At 31.8% G+C, this 6,353-nt stretch overlaps 1 pseudogene; it reads right to left on the reverse strand.

Moving 5' to 3' along the window:
* Nucleotides 1-4,593: 4,593 nt before the first annotated feature.
* On the reverse strand, nucleotides 4,594-4,709 carry LOC111745514 (annotated as a pseudogene).
* Nucleotides 4,710-6,353: the final 1,644 nt, after the last annotated feature.

Here is a 6,353-nt window from a genome sequence, read left to right on the forward strand (position 1 = left end):
GACTACAAAGGGGCATAAAGTCCAGGGTAGATCATATTCTGCTAATGTAAGTCATAAAATGGTATATATTTTTTTAAAGTCAGTACAAAAGGCACAATTTGAGAGATTAACAATTTAATAACAGGTGGAATACTTGGTGTTAAAATCACTCTGCCTAGAAATAAAACTAGTGCTTGAGCCAACATATAATGTTGGGAATGATAGGGGCTTCAATCATCTTTATCTTTGTTATAGAATGGCATGAGCCTTAGGTCTATATTATTAGAGTAGTCAGTCTTCTTCTCCCTAAAGCCTGTCTCTGCCCAGATTCCTAGGCATGGCTTAGGCTCATACTTAGCACTTTAATAGAACATTTGAAAATCATAACATATGTATTACCATATATAGTACATATTTTCATGACAGAGCAGTGTTATACTTGGGCCAAAATGTATGGTGCATGTGTATTTAATTTTAACAATTTCTACACATACATCAGAAGGAAATTAAGATATGTTCTATGGTATAGAAAGTTTCCCTAAATATTTACTCTTTCAAAACTGATTAAGTTGTCCAGTTATATGCCAATTACAATGTGGAAAATTGAAATAATCATTGACATATGAAGTTTTGCTATGGATGATTTAAATCTGGCAACCCAACACCTCAACATCTAAAAATTAAATATAGAACTCCAAAACAATTTGAAGTTAAAATAAAATTATTGAAGAATCAGAAATCTGATTGGGTTGAAATTACTCTTTATATATGCTCTATACATTATATTATTGTTAGTTTAAGACAAGCTTTTGAGACACAAGTTATCCAAGCAAACTAATTAGACTTCATTTTATTTGGTAGGAGGTATTATACTTTCTATCTAAATAGCTATTAATTAGAATGTACAGATTCAATGTAAATCTTATGCAAACTATACAATAAACATATATCCATTAAACTAGTAAAATTAAAAAGTGAAATATTTGTGCATATTATGTTTTATCCTTGAAAATCTTTTGTTTCCTCAATTTCTCTTCTCTGTCCTTTTTGTGAACTATAAATATTAGAATTATTTTTTTAGATATAATTTATTAGATTGATTTGGCAACTTAATTAAAATCCTTATTAGGTTATTTGCATATAGTAAGTAATGACATTGTTTTGTACAATATGGGTCATATCTATGTCATAATATTCATATTTACCAAAAACAACTAACAGACAGTTATTATTTTTAAAGGATTCTACAGCTTAACACTGTTCTACTGGAACTCCTTGTTACTGTTTTTTCTTTACTATTAGAGTATCAACAACAGAGTATTCGCATTATAATATTCATACATAAACAATCTCAAAGAAATGTAATTTCTCCCTACCAAAGAAGACATTATGTATTTGCACAATAAAAAATACAAGTAAATAGAAAGTTATTTCCCTGAAACTTGCTCTTGTCACTCTCCAAGGCTCAGATGATGCGGGAGTGATAAGAGTTTAGCATTTCTATTTAGCTCTGTGTAATTCAATGTCAGTGACAAAGTTACTTAATCTCTCTCTCTTTCTACTAATCTAGCACTTTCTTGGTGGATTATTTTATAAATTGAATTGACCTCAAATCATTTCAAGAATAAATATAGAGGGTTTACATAGAGTTTATAAAAAGATCTAGAGTGTATAATATTTCTTTTATTAGGGAGACATAAAGTAAGTTTAAATAAACACATTTTATGTTTTTAATTTGAACATTCTGATTATAAACTGAGAGCTGAAATCATCTATACTTACTCAGCTTACTGTCTACATTAACACTGTTTTACTCTTAAGCACTCTTCACTAATGTGATTCTACCATCTTCATCAATATGGCTTTGTTATTTCAGGAAATTCTTATCCAGGCACATAAAGCTTGTAAATAGTGTTTCTGGTTTTTTCTTTAGAGACTTCCTAAACAACCCACTTAAATATACATAATATTATTCAACGTTTCAGGAGATAACATCAAACAACTTTTTACCTCCAAACCATGTCAAATTTGTACCTGGCTATAGCTACTAATTCTGAAATACTATATCATGTTCTTTCCTCAGTCCTAATCAAATTCCTGCATTGAAACATGTACCTTTGATAAGACCCCCAATGTTTACAAATGTCCCCTACTGATACTAAAGCTCTGTCAAGGTACTTTCCCTTACTGAAGTATGCAATGAACCTAGGTTTGACTTAGCAACATATTGTCTTAGTGATAATTTCGAGAAGAGAACTTTTAACAAAAGTTCGGTCATAATAGAAACTACTGTGTATATAATGAACATTTAAAGATGAACAAAGTTATTTTAATTGAGTAATTCTGACAGGACACCAACATGATTTCAGTGTGCTGTGCCTCCTAAAACTCCTGTAAGCAGTCTGCAGATTATTGACATATTTTTGTATAAGAGTTAGATTTATATGTTGAAATTTAAATCAGGAATCATAAGAGGTAGAGAATATTTTATCACATTATCTTCATATTATAACCAAGAAGGTTGACCCTAGGCAATAAATATTTTCCCAAGGTCATGAAGCAAATAAGCAAAAAAACAAAAAAACAAAAAAACAAAAAAAAAAACAAAAAAACACAAGGATTTAAACCCAGGTGTTCAGACAACTATATCAGTTGTAGTCTACCTTGAATAGGTGGTAGGCATTATTTTCCATTTGTGGAATTAGTCACACATGAAATTACTTTGCTATTTAAATCATTTAATATCAAAAAGATGACTCATGTTACACAGATAAAACTTAACAATCCTTATTTTTAGATTAAAATGTCTGATCCAAGGATGTCATGTCACTTCTGACATGACTTGTAATCAGCAGTCTGAAACTTCACAAGTTGACTTCACTCTTCCATTAAATATTTGAAAATAAGAATAATAAATCTGTATGTTTTATTAATTTAATTTCCTACTTGGAATTCTGTTATTTGTTGTTGGATTCCTCTTAATTGCAAACACATTGCAAAGTAATGTTAAGCTCAATCAAGCTTGTCTGTATTATTTATCCATAATAGGTAATGTTGATTCATATATGCTAAAATCAATATTTTAGGAAATTGCTTCTGGTTAAAAAAAGTCAACAATATTGTTAGGAAACACAAAAAAACACTTATTTTAAATTATGAATTATAGCAGTACTGCCAGCACATTTCATGAAATTTTACTTAATTCTTGGTAACTATTAAATAAAGGGGAAAGAAAACTGGCCATAGCTTTTCCTAATGCTAAATCTATTTTATTAATTATTAAAAAAATAAAAAATAATTTATTTTTCATGAGTCAAGCAGAGATAATGAATGAGCATATAGGTGTACCGACCATGTATGAGAAGGGGAGGAATTAAAAATGAATAGATACTGTGATATTTAATTTTTTCTTTATGTGTGTAAAGAGCATTTCTGCTAGTATTTTAATTTCTTAAATGTGTAGTGTTACAAAGGCACTCTCTGGGACTTAGCTGTAGCTTAAAATGTAGCTGCTCAATCTAAGATCTCTCTGGCAAATAAGTACATTGTTATGGTTGAGTTAATTAAAAAGATTTGCATTATTGAATGAGAGTCTAAGGAAATAATCCTTATTATCCATTAGTCAGACAAAGGGAAAAAAACTGAAAATAAACTATGAGTCATAAAAAGATATATTTAGGGACTGTAGTCAGCAAGGTAAAAATTTCCTTTAAAAATATTCAACTATTTTAAAATATGTTTCCCCTGCTGATCCAGAGTAGGAATACCATAAGCAACAGTAGTCTTCAAATGACTTTCTCATGAACTCTGAACATTTTTTCAGCATTTCAGTTTGTAAAAGTGAAACACTTCTGAAGACAAAGAACATTCTATTTTTCTTTCAGATTTTTCTCATTGTGCTTACCGGGTATCATAACATGCAAGGTAGTATTTAGATGGAGATATATTCTAGTTTTAAAATTAGCTAGTTTTAAAACCATTTTTTCCCCTAGAAAGCATTTTCCTTTACTTCCCAGAAGGAGAAGATGATTTTTGCATGACTTGTATGGTAGATCTACTAGAAAGAAACACAAGCAGTTCTTGCAAGGGTAGGGACAACCACCACAAGATGGAGCCTGACAGCAGGTGGATATCCAGTGTTAAGGACCTAGGAAACTCACTCCCCAATTTAGTGTCATGGACACATCCACCTACCCTCCCACCCCCCACACACACTCACACACACACACACACACACACACACACACACACACACACACTGAGTGTATTTGCCATTTTATGTAAAGGTATCACATTATGTAATCTTTACTGTATTTCTCTCACTCGTGATACCATATGGCAATTCCTGCCCACCAGGTCTTCTGATATAGCTCTAATGCCCTGCCCCCCCATGACTACATAATATTTCATGTACCATAATTTATCTATCCACTTCTTTTAGATGTTTACTTATATTTTTTGAACACTAATAAATTGCTTTAATAAACGTCTTTGTACAAATGTCCTTATGAATTGAGTCTTTTTGTCTATGAGATAGGTCTCTAATAGTAGAATCATTGAAATGAATATTATATATGTTTCTAATTTTATTTATTTATTATTTATTATTATTTATACCTACAGCACCTGGTCTTCCTAGGTGGTCTCTCATCCAAGTACTAACCAGGCCCGACCCTGCTTAGCTTCCGAGATCAAACATCGGGCTTGTTCAGGGTAGCATGGTCATAGACCATGGACCATGGCTCCACTGTGGTGTGAACCCAGGACCTTCTGCGTATAAAGATGTGCTAACTGCTACATTATGGAACCACATCCACGTTTCTAATTTTACATAGATACACTACATTAGTTTCTAAAACTTATAATACTTCATATACCTACCATTGATTTACAAAAATAAGAAAATATGCTTTCTTCAATTACTTCCATTCCCCCCACCTGTTCCTGAGTACTTCTAGTGCCCGTGTGGTTAAAGTAAATAAACATTGACTTTCTTTTTGTTTCTAATTAGCTGGATTTCTGGAGTCCATGTCATCACTGTACCAGGCATGTACCTCTTCTGTGCAAGTGGAATGGGGAGAAGAAGCATTTTTCCATCTCATCTTCCTTAGTGTAAATGCTTAAGTCAACTAAGAGTGTCTAACCAGAAGTTATCTGTGTAGAAATTTCAAATTTTCAAGAATTTAAAATGCTATGTACCTATACCTACTCACCTCTGTCCAAAGAGTCCTGCTTCCCTAGTACAGAGAATGTTAGTCATTACATTTTGTACTATGCAGCTTAAAAAGATTTGAAGCAAGTAATGAGGATATTTAAGTACTGAAGATGACACAATCTCAGATTGTGAGTAAAAACTTAAGCCATTGAGACAGTTGTACTATTAAAAATAGCAAGATTTAGTTTAATTCATTGCCTCAATCTCAGGACTATAGACAATTGGGTTGAATAACTGTTTTCCTGAGGTACAGTCCTATGTATTGTAGAATATTTAGCAGCATTCCTGACTTCTACACCCTAGATGACAGTAGCAGTCCCTAAACAGTTGTGACAAACTAAAATGTCTCCAAACGTTGCAAATGCCCACTGGGGAGAAAATTTCCCCTAGTTGTGAACATGGCTTTACTCTATATAAAAAGAGAAGATTAGAATTTGAAATTGTTCTCTGTTAGGCCTTTCTAACCCACAAGATATAGTAGTTCAAGAGTCTATATTTTGTTATTTTTATTAATAGCTTGTTAAGTGAAGATCATACAGCAACATATCTTGAAACAGATAAGTGAAACAAATGGTTAATAACACTGACTTGATTTAAAAAAAATGTATTCTTAACCATTTTTTAAAATTTCTTTATCTGGAAAATATTTGTAGAAAAGATTCAGTTTTAAAGTAACACCACAAGCATGAATAATTTGAGCAGCTTTGGCTTGAAAGATGGCCAGGTCTGATGGATTTATAGTTAAGAAAGTCAGAAGAGTAGTAACTCTGAAGTCTATTGTCAGCAGAATTTTATTAAAACTCGGCAATGCATCTTACAAACACCTGAACATTTCTGTTATACTGGAAGGTGGAGACTCTACAGACAGAAATTTACACAATGAAAAGTTAATGAGGAAGGCTGGGTCTAAAAGAGAATAGTGTATATTATAGTTATTTTGTATGTTGTTATATTTAAAAAGCAAGTGCATCTTATTCCCCATCACCTTTTCACACACCCTCACCCCAGCAACCATTAGTTTGTTCTCTGTATCTATGAATATATATGTATTAGAATAGCATGGCAAATTGTGAGATTATCTTTGAACCATACAATCAATCAATCAACCATTTTTTATTGAATACTTAAGAAGTTCAGGTCATAATAATAGCTACTGTTT

The sequence above is a fragment of the Pteropus vampyrus genome, unplaced genomic scaffold (genome assembly GCF_000151845.1).
Source record: "Pteropus vampyrus isolate Shadow unplaced genomic scaffold, Pvam_2.0 Scaffold156, whole genome shotgun sequence".
In the NCBI taxonomy this organism is placed as follows: domain Eukaryota; kingdom Metazoa; phylum Chordata; class Mammalia; order Chiroptera; family Pteropodidae; genus Pteropus; species Pteropus vampyrus.